The sequence below is a fragment of the Marmota flaviventris genome, chromosome 16 (genome assembly GCF_047511675.1).
Source record: "Marmota flaviventris isolate mMarFla1 chromosome 16, mMarFla1.hap1, whole genome shotgun sequence".
Lineage (NCBI taxonomy): Eukaryota > Metazoa > Chordata > Mammalia > Rodentia > Sciuridae > Marmota > Marmota flaviventris.
This window is the reverse complement of record NC_092513.1, coordinates 20,063,424-20,090,643: the sequence shown is the minus strand read 5'-3', so window position 1 is coordinate 20,090,643 and position 27,220 is coordinate 20,063,424. Positions and strand designations below refer to the sequence as shown.

General features: G+C 38.8%; 1 protein-coding gene across 1 annotated transcript in view; it reads left to right on the top strand.

The window, feature by feature from the left end:
- The first annotated feature begins 1,720 nt into the window (after positions 1-1,720).
- Positions 1,721-27,220, top strand: part of Rab27b (RAB27B, member RAS oncogene family) — a 52,850-nt gene continuing 27,350 nt past the window's right edge. The window contains exon 1 of the mRNA XM_027949082.2: positions 1,721-1,805. The gene's annotated coding sequence lies outside the window, so the exon portion shown is untranslated. The remainder of the gene's footprint in view (positions 1,806-27,220) is intronic.

Sequence of the window (27,220 nt, the reverse complement as noted above, 5' to 3'; positions counted from 1 at the left end):
ACTTCCTCAACCTCAGTTTCTTCATTCTTAAAATGGGGACAATAAATATAACAGAGGCCTTGCCTATTTCTGAGCAATGTTGTAAAAGTCAAATGAGATGATCCATGGGCAAGGCTTTATGAACTCTATTGCATACAAGAAATAACTATTAGGATTAATGCAGCTAGTGAACACATTAACTGAATAAGAATGTGAACTAATATTGTGAACACAGTCATTTTAAATCAATGCATTCACAGAAGAATAAAATCAAGGTTATATGTTTTTTCTTTTATCTCCATTGGGGTGTGTGGATACATACTTGTTCTATATATACATATTGTTGATGGAAAGCACAATGGATTTATCGTAACATTAGATTTCTAACATATGTATTTTGAAAATATACAAACTAAACTTTCTATAATTTCTCCTAGCAAATTCAAAACAATTTTTATAGATGGTATCATGCCATGGAAGAATGGAGTAGATTAGATACTGCTACAGCAATAAGCCTAGACAAATATCTGTAGAACTTCTTGTGTCAAGCACTTTCACAGTCATCTTACTGATATGAACTGGGTTACTCATTGTATTCCCCATTTGCAAGACAAACGCAGTCCAAAAAATAGAACAGCTTCCATAGGTTTCTAACAGAGTTGAGAACCTTCTGCGAGAAGGAACATTTTCTCTGGTTTTCCACTATTTCACTACCGATTGTATAGGCTTTGGTTTGAGGCTGTTCCTTTGTCCCTTCCACAAGAAATTCTGGGGAACATGCTTCCCAACTAACAGCATTAAGTCCCCAAATCACCCAGTCAGAACAGTTAAGCAATTTAAATTTCAACAATTATCTCATTGCTTACTAATAAAAATGCAAACAATAGGTTTGGAATATTTTTATTTTCTTCTCAGAGGAATAAAGCCATCATAATTACAGATATGCAACCTTGTGGTCTTACTTTTACCATGAGTCTGAAAATTAGGGAAATCAGAGTTATGTCCAAAATGCAGTCCCCAGCAGACCAGCCAGGATCTTTGCTTTGTGGATAAACCTGTAGTGTTCAGAACAGGACCTACCACGTAGTAGGTACTTAGTAAATATTTGTTCAATGACCGTGTGTGCTCATTATTTTAATAGTAACTTATTGATTTCTGCACTGATTTTAGGAAGCAAGGATTAGGTTGGTGAAACCAATGTATTCGTGTGCACACATTCTAACTTTTAAAATGCAATTTCTTTCCAATCCCCTTTTACTTCCCTGAGGCCTTCCTCTGTCCCCGCATCCCTGGCTCTCTCTGTATTTGTAGACACCCCTCGGAGGAGAGAAACACTCCAAGCGAGCGGTTCTCTCAAGGTGCCAGGGGCTCTTTGAATAGAGCAGAGAAAAATAATGAATAAAAATGAGCTCGCCGTTCGGGCTTGGAGCCCACAGTGCGGAGAATTTAACCAGGAGCCAAATGCGTTTCTTATTGCAGCGGTTGAGTCACTGGCAAGATCTGCCTGAGGTGAGCCTGGCACATCCGCGTTAGGACTCGGAGACACGCCTTCTTCTCACACAAACCTTCCTGATCCAGTGGCCTCGGAGGACTCCCAGGGGTGGTGCTACCAGACCTGCCACTTGCAGTCCCGACTGGCAGGGGCTGGGGACCGCCTGGCTTTGGACCTATCCCGAGCCACAGGTTGGAAAAAGAAGGAGCCTTTCCTATGCCCGTCGCCCGGTGAAGCAGATCGTGCGTGGTGGCCGGTCCCGCGGCTGGGGACGGGAAAGAGACGTCGCTGAAATCTGACACCAGCCTCCTCGGCGCTGAAACTTCGCAGGCTGGTGAGTTGGGGCAGGAGGGCAGCGGCGGCTGGAATGCGTCCCCACCCACTCTGGGTATTCGGCGGCTGCGGGTGCCCGATCCCCGGGGGACGGCGACGCGGAGCGAGCGCAGCTGCAGACTGAGACCCGGGCACCGCGCGCCGCCGAAGCCCCGGCCAACTCCGGGTGGCTCTTTGTTTTGCTCTTTGCCTACCCGACAGCTGGTTAGGACAGAAAACCAAAACCCGGGGTCCAGGCACACGGGTCATGCCAATTCCCTCCCCTCTGTCTCTAAAAAACAGAATACCGATTAATCAGGATAAGGATGATGATGGTGTGTTTAGAGCTTCGTTGGGAAGAAGTGACTTAGTGAGGCCAGTCTGGCAAGTGAGAGGACAAAGATTTTTTTTTTTCCCCACTTCCTAGGGTGAATCAGCCATAGAGAAATCAGGAATGATTTCTGTGTTTCAATGTTTGGCTGTTACTTTTGAATTCTGATCTACGTGTTACATGTACTATGATGTGCATACATGGGTGCCTGTGTGTGTGTGTGTGTGTGTGTGTGTGTGTGTCCCTTCAGATGGTCACAATAAACTAGCTTCCAAGATTTTCCCACCTGGTACATTACCTAGTTAAGCCCCCAAAGACTATTGAAGCAGATGGGTTCTAAGCACAGACTCCCTTCTTTGGAAAAGCTGTTTTGGGTTATAACTGGTTAGAGCTGTCACACCTGTAAAGTGCTTAGCAGCATCTTTGGGAGTCCAGACCAAAAAGTAAGGATATAGGATTTCAGTAGTTTTAAAATGGTCTTCATTCTAAATAAATAGCATGTAGTTTCAAACTTGTATGCAACAAAATTTGAAAGCTATAAATGTTGACATCTACATTTCCAAATATTTATATATATATTTACACTTGTTCATAAGATGATATGTATAGAACATAAATAGTTTATAGTTATGAACTTCAAAAAGTAACAGAAGAGGTGGACTTTGCTATGGTGACATACTCAGGTATGCAAGCTTACTGCATTTTCAAGCTACTATGAAGTCCACATTATAGTTATAAAATGAAAGTCATATTAAGTTATACTCCATGTGTTTATAATATGTCAAAATACACTGTACTGTTGTGTATATCTAAAAAGAACAAATTTTTAAAAATACAAAGCCAAAAGATGCTCAAGTACTTGAAATTTTTTAAATATTCCCTTAAATGATCTGAATTAGGGATGATTTATTGCATACAATAGTAAAGCAATTATGTGGCTCATTTAGACATAAACAAAATGAGAGTCAAACTTCTCTTGTGCCACACTGCCACACCCCCCAGATAGTTTTTTTTTCCATATTTCCTAGCATAATCCCCTGCCCAGATGAGTTCAGCCACTCTTGAAGGCAAGAGGAGATGCCTTACGGATGACCAAAAAGGGTGATCTTGACTGGTAGTTTAATATTAATGAGGCTTTTCTGCTTAAGAATCAACTGTGGACTCCTGTACAATGTTAACATCACTGTTTTGAAAGGAAAACAAAACATTTCAGATGAAACCGGATAAGCCTGTTCTCATAGTGGCCAAGAAGGAATAAAGGGGATCTGTCAAATGCAAGCAAACCACAACTCTCCTTTCTCATGGGTCATTTCTGAGCAGTCACATTTGACCTGATGGGAAGGTAACACTAGGAAAGTCATCTCATCTCCTTGGTGTACCACCCTGTACTAGAACTTCCTTCCACTTTCAGACTCGCTGCTCATTAGTTATCTGCTCTTCTAGGAATGTGAATATTGTCCCTAACCCCCACTGTCCCAAACCCTCAAGTGGTTCAGAACAGAAATCGGCTCTTTTCCCATCCTCCTTCTTGGACATTTTGGTTAGGTTTCTGGTCTCTCTGGACAGTAGAGCATGAAATGTAGATCAACTGTTCACATAAAGTTTGTGTCATGATTAATTCAGTTTCTTGAGTCAACTCATCAAAGCTGTTTAGCCAACAGTTCAGCTCTGAAGCAAGTAATTGTAATGTTGAGATGCAGGAAAACAATTACAATAGAAACAGGACAAGACAGATGTTTCCGATGGAGAGTAAGTCACTTTCTAAAAGATGGCTGCTGAAGGGGGATGATTTTTTATTCATTAGTAGGAATATGTGGGGCTCAAGTTTATTCTGTAGACACAGGAAGCGTCAACATCATTGAGCATAACAAGTCTATTTCAAACTCTACATACGGAGTTGAGGCTCTAACCTCGTTTGTTTCAGGTCCTTCACAATAATTATTCATGCTCTCCAAATATTAACCTTTATTCCCCAGTCCTCTTTAAATGGCAGGCTAGATGATCAGTGATGTGAAGAGCACTCTGCTTAACAAATGGTGAAAAGAACTCTTCAATAAGTTCAGTCTTTTTAACCAAACAACTGCTCAATATACTGAGAAAAAACTATATTAAGTTGATTGTCCTTTTATTCAACACGTATTTATTAATAGTGTCAACAAGCACTATTCTGGATTCCATGTGGGACAAAAGTGGACAAAACAGACAACATTCCCTAACCCTATGGAGCTTACCTTTCCATGGGAGATAAAAAATGAATAAGATGAGCAATTAAATTGATGGTGCATTAGAGAAAGGTGCTAAGGAAAGAGACTAAAGAAAGACAGGCACGCATCAACTGTCACTGTCAGAAGGCAAGGAGTGTGGGAATGGTAGATCAGGTGCCCAGGGCAAGCCCCGCTGAACTTGTATTTTAGTATTGATCTGAACAAGGAAGAGAGTGATCCCTGTGGATGGGAGAAGAAGAACATTCCAGACTAAAGGATAGGAAGCAGGGGTTGCCTGGCACCTTCCAGGGACAGCAAGAAATTTGTGTATCTGGCTCAGACAAAGGGAGAGGTAAGGTCTGGAGAAGGGAGGGAGGGATAGTAATAGGGTCAGGTCATGGAGGCTTTGAAAGTCATAAAAAAATATGTTGGCTTTTGATTTTATCCTGGGTGAAATGAGGAAACACAAAAACACTGTGCTTTAGGTACAACCTGTCAAACATTTTTTAAGAAATACTTTATTGAGTATTCTATGAACTTGAATATTCCCCTAAGCACTGTGGATAAAGTAGATTAATAAAATATACTGGGATCTCTGCTATCATGAAAATTACATTCCAGGGATATAAATAATTAAACAAATAAACGGTTCTATAAGTCTCAGTGTTGTTACGGAAAATATGTGAAAGAGTAAAATAATTCTCCAGGGGTGGAGGGTGACTATTTTTTAGAGTTTTATTTTATTTTTTATTGGCAGACAATAATTGTACATGTCTTTAGGGTACAAAGACATGTACAACTATTTGATGTTCAATATGTATACAGTTGGCCTTCTGTATTGGTGGGTTCTGCACCCTCATAATTAACCAACTGCGAATCAAAATATTTGAAAACAAACTGCATCTGTATTGAACATGGACAGACTTATTTTTCTTGTCATTATGCTGTGGTTTGGATCAGGAATGTCCCCTAAGGCTCATCTATTGAAGGCTTGCATCCCAATGCAGCAATGTTCCGAGGTGAAGCTTTTAGGAATTGATTGGTTCTGAGGGTTGTGACCTCATCCACTGATAAAAACTGTTGGAGATAACACCTAGTTGAAGGGAGTGGGTCCTTGGGTATGTCCCTTGAGGGCTATATCTTGTCCCTGACTGTCCCACTCTTTTCTTTTTGACTGCCATGAGGTGAGCAGCTTTGTACTGCTACACTCCCACATGAGGTTCTGTCTCATCACAGGGCCAGGAATAAGAGTCAAGTGACCATAGACTGAAACTTCTGAAACTGTAAACAAAAATGAATCTCTCCTCCTCTAAGTTGTTTTCGTCAGTATTTTGTCATAGCTACAAAATAGCTGACTAACACACATTGTCCCTAAACACTGTAGTATAACAACTATTGTCATAGCATTCATATTCTATTAGGCATTATAAGTAATCTAGAAATGAGTTCAAGTACACTACAGGGTATGCATAGGTTCTATGAAAATGCTGTGCCCTTTTCTGTAAGGGGCTTGAACATCTATGGATTTTGGTATATGCATGAGGTCTAGGAACCAGTTCTTTCCAGAAACCGAAGGACAACTGTATATTGTGTAATGATCAAATCAGGAAATTTAGCATATCCACCTATCACCTCAAGCATTATTTCTGTGTGATGAAAGCATTCATATATAAGGAAATGATCTTTCTGCAGAGATCTCTCTGCTTCCTTGAATACATACAGTGGGTTGTGAGCTGACTAGAGTAGACAGAAGGCTATTTCAGGAGAATGGAGAGGACAAGGGCATAGACTAGAGTGGGAACCGTAGTCCAGAAGAGAAGTATATTTCTTCAGAAAATATTTGAGGGAAGAGCTAAGAGGACCTGCTAATGAAGTGGTTAAGGGGTAAGTATGATGGAAAGAAAAGGTCAAAATGATCACCAGGATGCGTGGTGAAGATACTAGGTAGATGGGAAAGCCATGTTCTAGGATGGGTAGACGTAGGGAAAAGCTTTGCAAGGGAAATGAAGAATTTGTTTCCAGCCATTTGAGGTATTTTTAGGGATCCAAGTGGAAATATCCAACTGAGCTTTTGCATATATGAATCTGGAGCCCTTAGAGGAAGTCGTAGCTGAATATAGACATTTCAGAATCCACTGCCTTTGGATGCTGTTTAGAGCCATAGTCTTGGGGATATCACCTAGAGAGAGATTAGAGAGAGGGATCTTGCACAGAAGAGTTATTTAAAAGCCAGTTAAGTGGGCGGTAAATTACCAGAAGGCAATATCATCAAGAACTCAAGCCAGGAAGTTTTTTCTAAGAATGGTGAGTGTTGTCAGACATTTCTAGGATAAAGGACAAGGTGAAGACTGGGGCATGGTGATTATGTGTGGCTATGTGGAATCATTAGCATCTCGGATAAGAAGGGGATGGACTTCTCAAAATAAGATTCTGAGAAATGGAAAAGAGAGAGACCACTGGAAAAACTCATGCGGTTACATGCAGGCTTGAATAAAATCCATTTTTAAAACTGGTTTCTAGGACAGATCAGCATAGGAACGTACAGGGTGAAATGCTTGCACAGGTGTTCACTGAGCTCCCAGCATGGCTTAAGGAAGACTGAAACCAGAATGGGTTGAAGTTTGGAAAACATTACTGAGAACCAAAGATTCTGTGAGCATTTGTACAGAACAACGCAGTGGCTAAGGAGGGGTCACTTATCATCATGTGAGTACATGCAAGAGAAAGTGAGTTTGTTCAGTTACTGTTCTGCTTCCCTCTATTTTTTGTGTAAAAAAATGTGTTCAAAATTGAAGGATTAGATAACACTAAAGGAAAATTAAAATCCAAGAATGTGAAGGGATCTTCATGGCTGCAAGTAGCTTCTTTAAATGGGAAATAATAATGGTGGGAGTGGTCAAGAGGACTTGTGTGAGGAATTAGCATTTCAGCTGAGAGCGAAAGGATGTCTAGGTGCCAGGCAGGTGAAGAATCGGAAAAAAAAAAAAAAAAACCACAACAAGCAACTCACTGTTCAGAATGTAACCTGGCTTAGAGCTGGGCACATTCAAAGACTGAGAGAAAAGTATGGAGAAGAGAGTGGAAGGCAGGTGGCAGAGAGGGCCAAGGTAAGGTTGGAGACACCGCTTGAGAAGTCACTGCAGGGATCAGACCAAGGAGGACCAAGAAGGGCAGCCACCCAAGACTTGTTAGTCACAGGCATTGTGAGATGACTGCTACTGGGAAATGGAATGACATGACCTTCAAACTCTCCTCCAAAGCTGTCAGCCTACAAATGTAAGAACACAATTTGTATAATATTGGATCACTATTATAGATCAAAAGTGAAGAACTGACAGTGAAAATTTATTTACAAGAAATAAAAGAGATCAATGTAAATTATGTTATAACTGCCATAAAAGCCAGTTTAAAGAGATTTAGTAAAGCAAAAGCAACATTTTTTAGTTGGTAAAACTATGTTCAAGAATACTAAGACCCACCGACATAATTTTGGAAGTGATTTCATAGAAGACAGATATAGGCTTATAAATTCGTATGATTTATGTCAACTAATTATTGTAGTCTATTATTAATCCAGTATTGTCAGTGCTGCAAAATGTATAGCTAAGGCTGTGACATTCGGTCTGCTTAAGATCTTGATTTTCTCCTGCCTAAAATGAAAGGAATTACTGATTATTTTAGCATTCCTACTGTTTAATTCTAAACCTGGGGGACTTGTACTTCTTCAATTTTAGTTTCTTCTTTTCTTCATTCTTTCCATTTATGTATCTATCCACTTAGATAGAGATACAGATGTATCTATCTATGTGTATAAGTAGATATGTGTGCACTTGAGTATGTGTGTGCATGTATATGAACACACACACACACACACACAAATAAATTCTGTAAAGGAAGAAAAATTCATTTAAAGGGGTTTAGAAAGAAACTACCAGACTTTAGTTTTTTCTGTGGCACATAACTTATTTCTAATTATAGTAAATTGAGGGTCAACATCTTTTCTTGTTGCTTCCTTAACATTCTCAGAAAAAATAAAACTGCACATTAAATCTGACCTGAGGGATACACCAGAATAAGAATAATTAGAAAAAGTGAAATTGGTTTATGTTGTATTTGCCCTGCCTAACTTAGGAGAGATCATCAGAGCCTGAGAAGTTTATTGGAAAAGTCACTCAATACTCAGTTCATCTTATTTTCACAAATAACATGAACTGTTAATAAATAGTTCTGGGCATGTTAAAACATTAAAAATCTATAAAGAAGTTAGATTTTTCAAAGAGGAGGAGGAAAACCCCTGGGCATCTCAGTGCTTTAAAAAAAAATTAAATCCTTTTCCAATACCAGGGTTGCCACATATTGACTCAGGTACCTGCTTGGGCAGCTCCACCTCTGATTTGAGAAGTTTTCCCCAAAATGCAGGAGCGTCACAGCTAGTTTGCGAATTTCTTAATTCCTGGAGTGAACTAAAGATCTCTACCACGACTCACTATGTGGGAACTGTGGAAAATCAGGTCCCTGTGCTGTCCCTCTCCCTCCCTCTTTGATCTTCAGCTCCCTAAAGTTAGTAACACCAGCTGTATTCTCCAATGCTGCCTGTGAAGGTTTGCAGGTTACACTTCCATTAGATACAGTAGTGAAAGCCACACTGTCACACATAGCTTAGGGAAGATCACTGGATGCAGATGCTCTCACTGTGTAACTGAGGGTGAAACAAATCACACATGCTAAACAGACAGGCACCCCATGGGGGGACCTGTTGCTACTCCATCAGCTGGAAGTGGGGTGCCGGCTGATCAACGCCCCTTGATAGCACTAAGACGGATGAGCAGCTCTGGATTGTGTTTGGGACTGTGCTAGGGCCACCGTTACCTGCTGCTTATCTCGAAGTTGGCCCACACAGTCTCCCTGCATCTCCCTTGTTTGATTTTAATTTTCCACTTAGCTGCTAGGATAACCAAGCAAACAAAAGTAGAAAATGTAACTCGGTGAGTAGGGCTTCTGATGTCCTTAATTGGAGTACCCTCTCCCTGTCCCCAGTGTTCACAGAATTGATAAGAATTCATTCCATCTGAGGTTATAAAGAGTGTATCTTGATTTTAAAGGGCAAGGTGAAAGACGGAGCACGAGGACCTTGTCCAGTACGTTTGGTCCTTCCTCCAGTAGAGAGAGTAACAGCAGCCTGCAGACCTAGTCCCCTCTGCAGACTCGAAAAGCCTTGGTGTCATCTGTTTCCTGCATGAGCTCTTGGGAAGGTCTTGAATTCTATCTTGTGGTTTTCTCTGTAAAATGATTCTATGATAACAACTGAGTAGTTGCGCAGATGAATTTCCTCTGTATTATAATGTGCTTTTTAGTTCCCAATGGTATTTCTAATCAAGCTTGTGGTGCTGACTCTTTATAGCACTCACCTTTTCAGCAGATGCTTTGACTTTTAAAGTAGACCCAGTGCATGACTCTAAAGACAGTTCCCTAATCTTCAGTTCCTGGAAGGTGTGTGATTAGAGCGATTTGAGTGAAGCCTTGAGGTATAGCATAAGCAGCCTGGAACAGAAGGGTTGATTCTTAAAATCAGATGGGTGGATATTCAGACACCTAAGGAGCAAGGCTTGGCACCTTGAGAACAGAGAACTAATTGAAAATAGAAAGGGAACATTTGAAACTCATACATGTTGCCCATATATCTAAAGAAAGATGTATTGTTTGCACCACCATATTATATAATCTGTAGAAACATTTTTTTATCCTATTTTTCAGGAATCATGTTTTTAAAAGGTGCACAGGAATTGGAATAAAGGGGTTTAAGAATAGCTCAAAACTGCCTTCGAATCAGGCATTTTACACAGCAAACTTATGTTACAAATGGTTGCTGGATGAAAAAGATAAACATAACAAATTCAAGAATTATTGACATTCTTTAGGAGCATAAATTCTGACTATTTGTAGAATGGCATAAACTTTAAGGAAAATGTCAAGGTAGTTAAAATTAACAGTGGCATTTATTACAGTAAAAAGACCTGGTTACTATGTTAAACTTGCAGCAGCAATTTAATCTCCAGCAGAAAATTTTCTCTGTGTGAAGTTTTTAACTGAAAAAAATCATTCAGGCTGTACATAGGATCCGCTCTTAAAGAGCTTAGAATCTGGAGAAACATGTGCGGGTAATTTTAGTGTAACCCATCAGACTCAGTTCATCATTTGAATGTAGGATTGTGGTCATAAATAGGAAGATAAATGTAAGAGAATTAAAAGTGTAGAAAGATTAGTTAGGGGTTGGAAAAAAAGGGGGGGGGGTGTGAGTGGGCATTGGCCAGATATTGGGATAAAGGAGAAAATTTTATAAAGTCTCACTTACTGGTTTCATTTTAAATAATAAAATTGATAGATGAATAGTGGTTCCCAAAATTGAAATCAGGCATAAAGGAGGGGAAGCAAGTTGGAGGCGACACACCGCGTCGAGGTGGCTGTGTTCCTTCTATTATATCTGCATGAAAATCACTGAAACCAAGGCCTCTTAGGTGAGGTCAGGAAGTTAATCCTGATTGGGACTATTGGTGGCAGGTGATCACTAAAATCCATGAGACCAAATGACACCTCTTGCAGTGTCCCTGGGGAGAGGGAGGAGGGTAGACATAAGACTAATGATTTTTTTTTCTCTGTAAGCATCACTCTGCTTTGACTAATGATGGCATTTACATTTTGGAAGGAGTTAGGGGAAATGTAAGATATATAATCATGCATATGTAACAGTATCATCATTGTTGCTGTTGAATTGGAAGGACACGATTTAGCCTGTAGTTCTTTGATATGAATATGGCATTATTTATGCCTTTCTGTGGTTTGTTCTGTTCACCTATATTTACCCATCCCCCACCCTGTAAAAGGTAAGGTGGATCTCAGTTAATTAGAATATGTGCCAATACTATAGAATGGGAACCCAAAAGGTCCCTAAAGTGATTGAATCTATTGATTCAGGCTCCTTAATATCATGCCCTAGTAACTGATACCCAAGCGCTATTAATTTAAGAGTAAATTAACTCTCACTCTTCATTTTACTTAATAGCTTTTTTCTAGCTCTGCTGTGACTAAGTTTATGAAAATTTTAACCTCAAGACCTACCTACTAAAGCAAAACAAAACATATCTTGACATGCAAAAAGAATTAAAATAATAATTCTGTAGTAATAATTATATTGTAGGATAAGTAATATGTATAATATCATCAAATGATTGATTTGTTAAAAAAAAAAGTAGAATGACAAACGATTAATCAAGTTCAAGGATGTTGTTCTCTTTCCCTACTTTCCTTTCCTCACCCATCTTCATCTCCCTGTTAATACTCTTTCCAGTTGGCTATTTGAAAAAAAGTTTGGAAAACATTCTGTTTACAGTAACTCTTTGCATAGCCATCTGGCTGCTTCTCACTCTCCATCATAAATATTTGTGAATATTAAATAATTACTCTGAGAACATACTGTGTGTCTGCTTGTCCAATTTATATGCTCTCTGTGTTACTTGGATTTCAGGTATGCAAAGGTTAAGTATGCATCAGTTGAGACATTTAATTCTAAATAACTGTTTTTCATGAAATCTCCTTGTAATTTGCCAGGAGCCCAGTTATTTGTTCTTATTATAGACAGAAAAGCAAAATCCTAAAAAATAAAACAAAACAAAAAACCCTCAATGACTCATGTATGAGTTAGATACACTACCCCTCTCTACAAATATCCCACTCAAGACTTCTGATTAGAACCCAGTTGATTTTAATCCTTCTATTCTTTTTTTCCCTCTAGCATTTGGTTGCTTATGTTTTTCTCTAAGTTGTTATCCAACTGTGAGTCTTCTCAATTTAACCCAACTGTAAATTCATCAAAATTTGGGAAAGATGTGTGTGTGTGTGTGTGTGTGTGTAGTGTGTATGAGTGTGTGTTGTGCATATGTGAGTGTGTGTGTGTGTGTGTGTGTGTGTGTGTATTGTTTGAATTTTGAGTACAGGTAAGCTTACATGACATTATGGGCTCAAATTTCTTGTTTTGTAAAGTGTGTGGCCCTGTATGAAACTAACAATAAATATGACAAAATGGGCACAAACCATAATTCCTGCAGAGGAAACATCCTCCCACAACTTTGATAAATGTTCCTGAGCCTCTTTAAAGGGTGACTGTTGGGCATGGTCATCAAGTGTGGAAAGCTGTGTTGATGTTGAGCCCTTGATTAAAGATCTGACAATGAGCATTATCATTTTCAGCTTTGAAAACCTAAAGCAAGCATCCATCACACATGACAGTTTTCAAATCTTCACTGTTGTGGAAGGACATCAAAAGTTTGATAATCTGGGTTTTAAAGGGCACCTTTTTGCAAGTTCTATTTGTTCTTACTAGTGCTTTCCCTTTGGAGTCATTTTTGCCATAAAACTTGTGAAGATTTCAGGGCTTTTCTATAATATACCTGCAAAGTATGTAAAAGGTAAAAGAAGGTTAAAGAAAATAAATATTCCTCCCCTGCTAGACATAATCTTTCTGAATTCCATTTTATTTAACACAATTCCTAAGAATTGGCTCAAGAAATGATTTAAAGGCAAAACTGAACTAGATGATGTAAATGGTGGGTCTTCTCCAAACCACAAGGTTCCAGGAAAAAGGGGATATAGAAACAGAAGGAAATTTTTAAAAAATCTATTAAGGGCCTTTTTCTTGGTTTGATAGTATCATCTAGCACCACCAGCTATTGAGAGCAGACCTCAAATCCACCACCAGTAAAGAAAAATCTACTGAGTGGACTGGATGTTGAATAATATTTTTTTTCTTTTCTAAGCAGAAAATACCACTTGATTACTGTGACCTTAAAATTACCTGTTTACTTGAGTCTGAAATGAATTGATACTAGAATTAAAGAGAGGAGTGAATAATTTTATGATATCAATCCCAGTGATATACATTTATATAAGAGCAATGTCTACATATAAATATATAAATCCATGACATTCTTAACAATATTTACTTTTGACATGAAATGTTGTTAAGGAAGAAACAAAAGATGTCTATTAGCAGACTTTTTAGAGAAATAATATGTCCTCAGCTTCTCCTACTTAATTGGGAATAATGAAGCTTTTTGTATGGCTAAGCATGCTCGAGGGCCCCTGAACTACTCTCTGGGTAAATAATCTTATTACATGTCAGCTTTACCATGCAGGTAAAATTGTCTCCTTGAGTCTTTCATCTTAAACATTCTTTGAGGATGGAGTAAAGAACTTACTTTTTAATACAAATCATGTGTAAAATTGATCTCCAATGGAACTTTTAACTCCGAGCCTATCTTTCTTTCTTTTGATATTGTTCTACATTGCTTAGTGGCATTTGTCACTCCCAAGCTGAGGAATTAATGACTTGTGGACCAATCTTTCTGATTAGTTGATTTCTGCTAAAGTACCTGTGGCTGAAACAGCTTATCGATTGCACGTCCTAACAAGCATATTTGCTTATTTACAGGCAGTAAAACTTCCAAGATGTGCCTAAATCATGGAAGTCCCAGGCTTAAAAATGGAGTTTTAAGGAAATATTTCGGGGCAACAGGAACTTGATCAGTCAAAGCTAATGTGGTCTATGTGGAGGGCACCACTATGACCTGGAATTTGCCTTCACTTCAAATCTTCCAATACATCAATGGATCTAGGGTTCAACAATTTGGACCCCCAGTTCTGAAAATGAGGGCACTATCCCTTCTTGCAGAAAGGGCCTTTGGTCTGCTTTCAGTGCTCAACCAGCTTGAAGAGTGGATTTTTTTCCCCCTGAGCCTAACTAGATAAGAATAAGGGGTGGGTTTATAAATAAAAGTAGGCTCTGCATACATGTCACAGTTACAAACTAAATGGCTGACTTCCCAGCCATTAGCTGAAGATCTCTGGGTTGATTGTGCCTTGGTAATTTTAGAGTAATCAGAGTGTAATTTTTTGCCCTGTGAGTAGTTATCTTTAGAAATAAACAACAATACATGATGAGGTCCTATTTCCAGGCTACCAGCCTAGAAAAACAGGCTTATTACACAGAATAAAATGGTTCCCAAATCAAGGAATTATAAAGAGAAAAGAGCTCGACTTTTGCTAAAGGACAAAAACATACCCTTATTGGTTAGAGTAAGTAGACTGGTGTCCCACGTCCACCACAAGAAGATATTTGCATATGTGGAGGAAAAAGTTGGGTCAGATGTGTCATGGGAGAAGACTGCTATGTAAACAGTAGCTCAGAAACAAAACAAAATAGGTGATCAGGGGGAAATTTGGTTCTGGGTCCCTCCCTCCCTGCCTGCCATCCTTCATTCCTTTCTTTCTTCCTTCTTAAATTTTTATTTGGTCCTAGTTTTCTTCATGTACTTATCTCCAAGTAAAACTCAATTGCAAGATGGTGAAATGTACAAAATGGTGCATAAATGATTATCTCACTTCTTTTGTTTCTTGCTTCCTCTGCCATAAGGGAAACCTGGGTCTAGGTAACTTGAAATTCTTGGAGATGTTACAGGGTTTTCTTTGCAGAACCACCAGGGCACTTGATCCAATGCACTGAAATAATTTCAGTTTCATTTCAAGGTAACAAATTTTTGATTTTTTTTTTTTTTTTTTGGTACCAGGGATTGAACTCAGGGGCACTTTACCACTGAGCCACATCCCCAGCCATATATTTTATTTAGAGACAGGGTCTCACTGAGTTGCTTAGCACCTCGCTTTTGCTGAGGCTGGCTTTGAACTCACGATCCTCATGCTTCAGCCTCCCCAAGCCGCTGGGATTACAGGCGTGCGCCCTGTGCCTGGCTTTAATTACTTTTTTTTAGAAAAAGATTTCTGTAAAGCCGTATATGTGAAACGAAGTTGGGATATTTTCACCTAATCTTTGAGCATAACCTGTTTTTTTCAGGACATTTTCACGTTCCTCAGAATTTAGACGATGATATCAAGTAAAACGAAGAATTTAGCCATACATTTCATTAGGGTAGGTAGAAATCTTTTTCGTGTGCATCAAAGCAGAAATCAAAACGTTAACAAAAATATATTTTATAGCCATTGCCATCAGGTTTTATCTATCTTTACTCTCAAGAGCAAAATGTTTGTTTAACAAATATCCTTAGATTGCCAGGTGCTGCAACTAATAATTTTGCCTTAGATTTACTAGTTTCAGCAAAACTGTATTGTGAATTCATGTACTCTTGTTTCCATGTCTTTTAATGAACAGACATTAAACCTCTATAAAGAAAGTCACTGTTCTTCAAGTTCATTTGTACAATAGTCAGTGGTTACCATAACCTAACTATAGAGTTTGCAGTAAGAATTTCTCTGGGAAATTTTATTTCAGGAATGCATAAAAATGAGTTACTGCCCTGTAGAGTTGTATTGTTGAAGCTGGGTGGTGATAATGTTTATTTTCAATAAAACATTATTATTATTATTATTATTATTATTATTATTAGCACTAGTAAACTGCCGTACATTTAAAAGATGCTTGTAAATTCCAGGGATGGGTCTCAGAGGCAGAGTACTTGCCTTTCTATCCTTTTTTTTTTTTTGTCAAAGGTTCTCAGGTGAAACTACCTTCTCTCTCTCTGGACCACAAGGCTCAGCTCCTGCTGGATTTTACTTTTTCTTTAGGTACTTGACTGCATTTTTATCTCTAAGGTTAAATTACCACCAATCTTTCCATGGGAGGAAGTAAATAGAGTAAATTCTTGGCCCTGGGTCCCATCCTGGTACCAGAGGTGGGTGGGCAAACATCAAAAAGTGATGATGCTTCTAACTTACTCTAAAAACAACTTACATTTAAAGTTATTGGAAAATAGCGTCAGGAATGAATTTGTACTTATCTCTTCTGTTTCCTCTGCCAATCAAACACATGTTGAATAAGGTGTCATATTAAACAAGGTGATGTAGTGACCCCATAATGAAAATGTCCTGACCAGAGGCGGGTGGGAACTAATTCTGTGTTTCCTCTATAACAGGGACTCGGTCTTAGCTAATTTCATGTTTGAAGCAACTTTGTAGACCATAAATAATGTGAAAGACAAGAATTTACTCTTGTAATTTACGCATATTAGGCTTGCATTTACATTCCAAAGAGCTTCAGATGAAATTATTCTAATGGTAGAAACACCTCATTCTCTGGAAAGTTGGAGGAAGGGTGTGTTTGAGCAGGCTGCTGTTTGGGAACTCCAAAACCACTGTAAAAAGAGGCAGCCGTCCTTGGCCTACCACCTGCAGAGCCTCCGTGGTGCAGCCCAGAAAATTGAGGAAGGCTATAGTCTCGAACCCGTGTCCCAGTTAGGAACATAATGATAAGTACAAACCTGTGTCCCAGTTAGGAACATAATGATATGCAATTATTATTATTGTTAATTATCTACCTGAAATATCACCCTCTAAGGCCTGACTTTTAAATATCCACATCTATTTTATTTATTAATTTGTCCTACCACTGATGCTAATAATTTTCTGATGTGATGCTGAGAAAGGTATAGAATATAGGCTCAAATAACAAGGGGAAAAAAAACAAAGATTAGCAAAGACTTATCGACTTACTTAAACCTCTCCACATGCATTTCATAGATTGATTGTCCAAATTCAAATTCTTTTTTTGGGGGGGGTACCAGGGATTGAACTCAGGGGCACTCAACTACTCAGCCATATTCCCAGCCCTTTTTTGTATTTTATTTAAAGACAGGGTCTCACTGAGTTGCTTAGCGCCTTGCTATTGCTGAAGTTGTCTCTGAACTTGAGATCCTCCTGCCTCAGCCTCCTGAGCTGCAGGAATCACAGGCGTGCACCACCGCGCCCATCAATTGCCCAAATTTTTGAGGTTAATTTGTACTGATTTTCCAAACATGGTCATGAATCTAACTCTTGTGAAACTTTATAAAGAGAAGTATCTATGGCTATCTCATAACTCCGTATTGTTAGTAATTGTTTTAGATGTTTATATTGAAGCTTGAGTCCTTCATATCGATAAATTATTAAATGGGAAAAATTCATGGAATTTTTTCATGAAGAGATGTACATATATTTTCCAAATCTTTAGAGAGAAAGCTGTTGAAATAAAAATGGATGGTGACATACAGAGGGAAAAGGAGGGTTTCAGAAAACTGAGGGGAAAAACTTTAAACCTATTATGGTTCATAAAATATATCAGCAATTCAGTTCCCTGTTTCTTAAAATTAAGAAAGTAAACAAAAAACTTGATTCAGTTAGATATAACAAACATGATTAAGTAGAGATGCAATTGAATTTATTGGAAATAATGTAAGTTTTATGCAGATTAACTGCAAGCAGTACCTTACCAGTTTGTAATGCATTCTGGAAGATATCTACTGAATCAAATATGGGAAGATATCAAAAAATTTCATGGTGGACGCTAACAGTGATGTGAGGTCCTCCGTTATTTGCTGCTCTTTAGAAATGATATTTGACAGTGTAGATCTTGGCATGTTATGCATGTTCTTTAATTTTGTGTTGTCAAAGCAAATGCTCACTTTGATGAAGAATAAAGAAGAGAATAAGTGGAGTCCTGAGATGGTGTGTACAAGATGCAGGGCTGACAGCTGAGCCACCCCCTGGCCAGCCACAGCTCTGGGGCATGGTTTTAAATGTTCATTCCCGAGTTGGCTGATTAAAAGCCTGTGCTAGGATTGTACACTGCCTGTTCAGCAGTGTTGGTGGGTAATGGCAGAAAGTTCACAGTCTGTACACAAGGCCCTCAAGGCTCACCTTAACCGTGTGTGCCGAATGTCCACATTGGTCAGGCCTCATCTCAGGTCTGCATGGAACCTGCGGCTCTCTTCTCCGAGGGATAATGGCTCTTGATCGACTGTTTTAAAGAGTGTTAAGTTCAGTGATCCTTCAGTATTCATTTCCAACAGTCATCCGGGGGTAGTCTTCTTTCTTCACACTCCTCCAAACTCCCCTGCATTAAGAAGGTGGATCACCCCAAAATGCATAGAGTGTAGAGACCAAAACATATTTTGAAGAAATCTTTAAAAACCATTCACAATAGAGAACTAAATAGCCCTCTCACAATATTCCTGTCTTGATAAGTTGTGAAAACAGTACTGGTTTGATAGGTTAAGTGACATTCTGCTTCTCCCTGGCAAATATTTACTCATACTTTTAAAACAATAATTAGCTAAAGGGAGGCTTGACACAAACTTAACCTAACTAATTAAGTCCTTTGTAACTTAGCAAAACATCATATCCACACATACACCACCAGTCCTGTTTTGTATTACAATTCATATCAAGAGACCATCTCCTACTTAATCATATTTGTTATATCTAACTGAATCAACTCTTAGCAAACTCTTAGATTATTTTATTTTTCATTCTGTCCAAAACCGGTGAACTGGGGTCAGTCATATTACAAAAATCTCTCACCATTAAAAAAAAACAACATTTAACAGAGAACTTGTCTAAAAAGCAGACATTTGGTTTTATTCTTGATATGATCACATTTGCATAAATAATATTTAGAAACAATTTTCCTGAAACAGGAACATTGCATAAAGTGACATATATTAGTATATTTTCTTATAAATGATTAAGGATGGAAGGAGGGAAGGATTTATTAGTGTATGATCATTCATAGTCCAGTGACTGATATGGTACATAAATGAATTTATTCGTTGGTTTTCCTCTTTGCACTGATTTTCATGACTAAATGCATATGTTCTGACTTTTTAATGAATATATATTCTACCAGGTAGCTTTGTATTGTGTTGTGTTGTGTGGTGTGGTATGTCATTAAAAAGGAATAGGTTGTGGATTCTGAAAGACCTGGATTCAAATCCCAGTTCTGCCAATTAGCTGTTGTGTGTTCTTGGGCAAATGACTTCCCCTTTCTGAGTTTTAGCCTTTTAATTTGCAAAACCTCAAAGGATTCTTGTGATAATAAAATTAACTACTATGTGTAAAGTACTTAGTAGAGTAGCAACTCAATTGGAAGTTGCTAATATTAATTTGAATTAAAGTCCAACACCTTGACAAGTGATCATCAATTCTTCACCTACATCTAACCTCACCGAAAAATTAGGGTACAGTAAAATAAACTATTTGAGCAAATTCCTATCAGTTTTGTTTTCTAAGCATATCCCATATATTAGTTTATGTTCTTATATTGATTTTTAGCTCCTATTGGAACTTACTTTTAAACATTATAATATCTGTTTAAAAATGTGTACAAATACATTCATGTGATTCAAAATAAACAAAACATCTGCATTGAAAGGTGTTTTTTCCTCCTGCCATAGTTTCCTTCCCCAGAAAAAAAAATTCAAAAATCTGTGTCATGTGTATATAATCAGACAATTAGATACATATATTCCACACTTCCCTTTTTTTGCATGAGATTTAGTGTACTATTTAGGGTTGCCAAATGAAATTTGGCAATATTGGGGGCATACAGTAAAATCTGTAATATTGGGGGCATACACTAAAAGTTAAATGGCGTTTTATCTGAAATTCAAATTTAACTGGTTGCTCTGAATTTTATTTGCTAAATCTAGTATCCCTATGGTACACTTTACACTGTTTTGCATCTTATTGTCTTTTTATTTTAATTTTTTTCCACATTATATCACCTGGGATAGTTTTAAAACTCCCCAGGCCCAAGTCACACTTTCTAGAATCATCATTTCATCAGAATCTCTAAGGGCTGGAACTGGGCAACAGTATTTTTTATTTACATACACACACACACACACACACACAACCAATGAACCCATTTTAAGTATAGAGTTCAGTGAATTTTGACAAATGTATGCCCCTGTTTTTAATTAACACTGTATTTTGGCAATCACTCAAAAATCACTTCTTTAATTGTAAACTGTTTAGAGCAAACATGATATGTTATGCTTCTTCTCTTTCCTAGGACTTCTGTGTTTCAGACATACAGGTTGACTAATAGAGTTCTTTATTGCACTTGGTAAATAGTTTTAATGAACAAAACGAGAAATATTATAAGTGTTTGCAACTGCAACACTCATTGCCAAAAAAAAAAAAAAAAGAAAATGAAAAAGAAAAGGAAAGATTGCAAAGCAAGACTTGCGAAGTGCTTCATATCAAGAGTCCACCTCCACCTACTCCAGGTCTCTGCATTGTTGAAGGAATGCTAGGTGATCCATGGTGCTATGTGACCCCATTCATACCCATTTACACAGGAGGACCCTGACACCCAGGTTAAGAAATTGCCCTCATAGGTAGGTAATTAGAGGAGCTAGGATTCGAGCCACATATTCTGACTGCAAAGTCTTCGTAGGGTCAGTTCTTAATCTGGCCTAATTTTGAGATTCCACCATTCTAAACATGATTCAGACTGCTGTTTTTGACTGACCAGGAGAAATGATTCAGAACGATAGTTTCTATTGCTGAGCCCATGATTCTTAGCCAAAATGCCTTCCTCAGAGAACCAGCCAATTGAAACCAAACAGGTAAAATTCCTCTGGGCTCAAGTTTCTTGATCTCCATTAAAGTCTTTACTAGGTGGCTCTGGATTTGTGTTTGTTGGTTCACCTGCCTTGAATCACCTGAGCATGAAGGGCTCATAAAAAGAGTTGCAAGGATGTAATTACAAATTGTGACATAGGGGAAAGGCAGTTGGGTCTTTTGCTAATGAACTTCATGATTCTCTTCAAATTGTGTGTATACCACACCCATGTTGTGATGCACAACTAAAGTGACGGGATTAAAAAGCTAAGGGTGGCTATCTTCTTGCACATGCCAATGTCTTCTTCCTCTTCCTTTATGGATGTGTTTTTTGATGTGCATGCTATAGGGACAGACCACAGAACCATTCAGTTTTCTGCAGCAGAACACACAATGTAAGTATCTATTTCAAGGTCATTTCCTGATAATGATGTCTTTCCATAAATTTGGAAGCTTAGATCAGGAAGGAGAGAAGCTGAATTCTGTTTCTGGCTTAGCTAAGTTCATTTGTCTGTTTTTACAGCAGTTTTGAACATCTCTTACATACAGTTGATTTCTGTAAATGTTTATTGAAGTATTTTGATGTTTGAAACATGAGGATATGTTCTGGGGTCATTTGGAAATGAGGAGATATCAATGGGGACATGTGAAATCAGTGGCTGTGGGGCTACACTGGGATCTTAAATTCTTTTAATTTTGACAATCTCGATTTACTTAGAAGATCTTTAGAAGATCAACTAAACTCAAAATCTTAACATTCAGCAAACAGTAGATGAGAAAGCACTGTAAGTTCTGGGAATTTAAGAGAGCCACCGAGGGCTTGATAACAGTTGTGGGTTTGCTTAAAAAAAAAAAAAAGATCCATGAAACCACAGTTTGAGCCATTTCAGTAGTTTGGGATTGTGTTTAGGCCAGAATCCAGAGAATAATGCTGCAACAGCAACAAAGACATTATAAATATAATTTTCTCTGAGGACTATTTAAAAAAAAAGAGAAAAAAATGGGAGTAGGTTACCTTCTTGGTGTTGTGTTTTGCTCACTGTTCAGACTGTTAAATGGTCTGAAGATTCTCAACTCTCTTTCTCAGAGGTGTGGTGGTCACATGTGCTTTCCCATTCAGTGGGTTCTCCCCTGGCTGTTATTGCTAGTCCACCTTCTTTTGGTTGAACTATTAGCTGGTATAAGCTTAGAAAGATGTGCAGTGTTTGTCAGGAGTTTTAAATCCCCCCTTTTCCCAGCTCAGAACTTTCAGTGTGTCACACCTAACATTGTCACTCAGCCCTCCTTCTTCAACCTGCTTCTATTTGGATTTTTGGGTAGTTTTTTGCCTTTGGCTCCTTTTACCTGTAGAATCCAATAATGCCAGTACGTCTTCATAAATGTATTTAAACAGATCATTTTGATGTCCCCTTTCCTCCTTGCTCCTGGTTTCGGCACCTAGTGTATTAGTAAAAGTGCAGATTATTATAGATCCGGTTAAATGCCACTGGTAAAGGGCAGAGTGGTTTCCCTGGGTTAATTATTTACAATAGCCATAGAGCGCCACAAAAGTGGGCTGAGGCCAGCTACAATACAAGTATTTAGAATTTGATACAATAGCTTTAGGGCCAACTTGGAACAAAATTGTGAAGGAGGGGCCTTGACTCTTAACCCCTCTACTCTTATTTTTTCCTTCCATCTGCCCATTGACCTTATTCTACTGTTTCCTGTTTCTCCTCTGCTTTCTCATTCAGAAATTTCACTGATAGAAATGTGCCCCACTCCAACCCTTTGTCTTCTTTTGATTATCCAACAAATGCCTCTTCTTACCAGGACTTTGCTAAGGGAAACCTTCCTTTAGGAGATTATGGGAGGTAATAAGTTATTTAATGAGTTTACCTAGTCAGTACAGATGAGCAGAACCAGTTAATATGTTCCCTCGTTGGGAACCTCTTTCCCAAGTACAGTTAATATTGCCTTTTCTTTTGGGTCTGTTAAGAATGTCATCTCAGGACAGTTGCAGGCGGTGTGGTCAGGCAGATGCTGAAGGCCAGGGTAGTCTTTCAGTGTCCCTCCAAAACCTGTTTACCAAGGCCACATTTAGGGAGCGACTCTTGGGGTACTTGGGAAAACAGGAGATTTCTATTAGTTTGCCTTTGTATCACACGGGAATGTCAAACATAACATTTATTTTAAAAATATGTTGAGATTGAAAAATAAATAAGAATTAAGTGCCAAATCCCCTATAAGATTTCTATAACTAGGGTTCTGAGAATTCAATGTAGTAGAAATTTGTCTCTAGATAGACTTTCCTCAGGTCCAGTCTCTTACTGAGCAATTAATTTATCAGCTATTGAAGAATAAAGTCTAAAGTAAAAACAGTGGTAGAATACAAACTTTATCCTTAGGATATGTATACTGTGAGCTATTTAAACCTTGTGGTGATAGTGTTTTCTTGATTTTTCCTGAAAATGCTAGATATTTTTATGCGTTAAAAATATGATTCCTACCCAGTGCAGTGGCTCACACCTGTAATCCTAGTGGCTCAGGAGGCTGAGGCCGAAGGATCTTTAGTTCAAAGCCAGCCTCAGCAATTTATCAAGGCTCTCAGCAACTTAGTGAAATCCTGTCTCAAAATAAAACTATAAAAAGGGCTGGGGATGTGGCTTAGTGGTTAAGTGTCCTTGGGTTTAATCCCTGGTGCCACAAACAAACAAAAAAATTATGATCCCTGCTTTTATTTGAGGTACAGATTTTTTTTATTATGTATACATGTATCCAACGTAAAGCCTGGGTCCATTCACAGCCTTGCACGGGGTGTAGCTGAGGGTTGGGGCTAGTGCTTCTCTTGGATTCCCACTTTGATAACCTTACCCTGCAGCCCCAAAGACTCTCCAGCATCTCAGCAAAATCCTCATTAGGTATCTTTACTGTACATGGTTCTAAAAACCAAGAAAGCGAAGTAGATATTAAATACTGTCTTAACAAAAGCTGTTGATCTAGGCACAGTGGTACAAACCTGTAATCCCAGCAGCTCAGAGGCAGAGGCAGGAGGATCATGAGTTTAAAGCCAGCTTCAGCAACTTAGTGAGACCCTCAACAATCCAGTGAGACCTGTCTCAAAATAAAATATGAAAAGGGCCGGGGATGTGGCTCAGTGGGTAAGTGCCCCTGAGTGGGTAAGTGCCCCTGAGTTCAATCCCTGGTTCCAAAACAACAACAACAACAACAACAACAAAATAAAAAAAATAAAATAAAAACAAAACCAAAGAGCTGTTGATGGGGTTGGGTACTATACACTTCCTCACCAGGTGCCTTGATTTTATAGCTTCCTACTAGGTCATTTTAGATTGGTTTCTTCTTTGGGTTCAGTATATAAGGTAACTGATTCTTAAATAAAGTATTTATTTTTCTTGTCTGTACAACTAGAAGTTCTCCAAGACCCACAGTTTTTAGTACATAACCCACCAAATTTGGGGTACCAGAGCTTGTATGAGTGTATTCACCAAAGTGTTGTTGAGTGCATGTTTTGATCTGGGACCCAAAGTGAACAAGATGCACAGAGATTCTGCCCTCTCCCTTGCATTCTACCGAGAAAGGGGAAGTGATAATAAACAAGAAGACAGGTATCAGCTAGGGAGCAGCTAGAGAGCAGGACTGTAAAAATAATTAAAATAGTTGGTGAAGACTTTCTTTCTTTTGGTACCAGAGATTGAAACCAGGGGCACTTAACCAGTGAGCCACATCCCCAGCCCTTTTTAATATTTTATTTAGAGCCATGGTCTCAATGAGCTCTTGGGGCCTTGCTAAGTTGCTGAGGCTGGCTTTGAACTAGAGATCCTTCCGTCTCAGCTCTCCCCAGCCTCCAGGATTACAGGCGTGTACCACTGTGCCCACCCGGCAGAAGACTTTTCTAAATATGCACCTCTGCAAGATCTCTCTGAGGAAGAAACATTCGCGCTGAGAAATGGATAATAACAAGGAGACATTTTGTGAAAATGGGGGCGGAGGAAATGTTATAGGGGGAAAGAACAGCAAATTCAAAGACCCTGAGGCAGGATGAAACTTTGCTCCTTCAAAGAATATAATTTCAGTAGGCACAGAGAATTAGTAGAGACCATCATATAGCACTTTGTAAAGCAGACCAACGATGTTAGGCTCTATTTGCAGTTTGATGGGATAGCACTGGGGATTATTAAGTAGAACAGGAATGTGGTCTCAGTTACACTTTTAAAAGATCACTCTATTTGTTTTGAGTAATGGATGTGGGAGGGCAAAACTGGAGGCATAAGGACAAGTTAGGAGGCTCCTTCGTTGCAGGGACCCTGCCTTTTATCTACATGAGGACCCTGCTGAGGGTGAAAATGGCCGCCATTAACAGAATGGAAGGTATAAACTGGGTGTATGCTGAGCAGAGGGTTTTGTGGGATTTTTAACTATTAGTCATCTTGATAGGACAGGAGAGTGGATAGTGCCTTTAATGTCATTTATTTTAATCCCCATAATAAACTATGTGCCCAGTGCATATAGGTGCCCAATGAATGTTGGTGAGTGACTGAGTGAGCGAGTGGGTCTGGAGAGGTTTGGTGTCCTTGCTTTGAGGAGGGAGCACGCCACCCCATGCTGTGAAGTCTAATTCTTGGTGTAAGAGCACCACGGTCTACAGCTTCTTTAGGGCCCCATTGCTGTTTAAATGCTCTAACACTGTGGCATCTATTTCTCTATTTTCTTCCTTTATTTCCACTTCTCCCCTAGGTTTATTGTTCTACTTTCAGACATTCCAGAAATGCATTCGCTGTGCTAGTTTTTATCAAAGGCGGGGATCAGAGCGACCAGAGATAGTAGAGTCCTCGGGTCATGTTTTGATCTTTCCTTTGAAGGAATCCCTGCCACATCTGATGTCCAACCTCAGAAGCCGGCCGTGTGGGCCATCTGCCAGGGTTCCTTTAGCCACATGGTGAAGGTGAAAGTGCCTTTCCTCTCCCACTTCCTGCAGACAGCTCCCTCCTTTGTTCTTTTCTCTCCAACATATACCTCACTTTTCTACTATGAATTACAAACGTACATTTCCAATTTGAAAACTCGGTAAGATTTGTGCTGTAAATTGTATATGTTTCTTTTTTGGCTTACTTTATTACATTCCAAGTAGACACACCTGACAAGACCAACTTAAATAGAAGACTATTAAGACTATTAAGGAGTGGATCAGAGTCCTAATGATCCTCCAGTGTGTGATGTGTCTGTGCACTTGTGTGTGTTCACGTGTTCGTGTGTGTACGTTCATGGGTGCACATGGGCTTCTGCACATGTGCAGGTGTGCATGCACCTGCCCTCACGGTGACCATGCTCGTCCTCTACAGCCAAAACCTGATATAACCCAGTCAGTGCTATTTGCTGGAAGATAGTACGTTAGCTCCTGTCCTCATCCCCATTTTTACATTTTATCCTCATCCTCATCCTTACATTTTATCCTGTTTTTCTGCATTGCTGAAGAAAATGTAAGCTCGTCTCCCTGGAGAGAGAGGATTTCATCAGCCAGCATCTGTGAGCACCCCACAAAGGTGCCTCACCTGCAGATGAATTTAGGAAACTAGTTTCTGTTTTAAATGCTTGGGAATGTCAGCTTTTTCAGATGATGCCAGCCTTTGCTTGATTAGGAAAAAGACAATGAGTGGAGTTAACATTAGCCTGTTTGTCCTTCTGTAACTGTGAGCTCCATGATGAGCTGCTGCATAACATTAGGAGAGAAGGTGCCGAGAACCTTCTGTTAAAATATAAGCCCTCTCACAGTCACATACAGTGCTGTATTCCACTTTATGTACTCCACTGGAATGCAGAATCAGAGCAAATGCAAAACATTTCTATTCTGTTATTCTGTGTCCTCAGAATCTATACTCCTAGAATTTCACGTGTAAGAATTTAGCTTTCACAATTATGCTTCTTTTGGGAATAATACCATCTATCAAAATAGGCTCAGATTCTAGCAGGAAAATCTTGATTTTAGCTATAAGCACCTCCCATTTATAGTTGAAACTCCTAGAATATTATAAAATAAGATGTAAAAAGAAAGATTTGGATTTTCCTTTTTAAAAATTGAAGGAAGTGGCATAGGAAGAGTGTTCTTGGTCATTGGAGGAATAAATCAATTTCCAAGAATTTCTTTGCTATCCAGACATTTGACTATGATGTGTCAGATGTAGCAAATATATGGTGTGATTTTTTTCCACTGTATAGTTTATATTAAATATTTAATCTTTGATTTAATGGAGTAAGTTTATTTGTCCCTTTGTTAAAATTCACTGGAAACTTACAACAACAGAAACTGTGGTCATGTTTTGCCCTTGGCCAGGAGTCATCTTTAGGGCCGTGGCTTTGTGTGAATAAGATATACTATCACCAGTCTGTGTTCTTTCAGAGGCCACACACTGTGTTCTCTATATCAACTCCAGCACATGTGGGCAAAGCTCATTTTTTAAG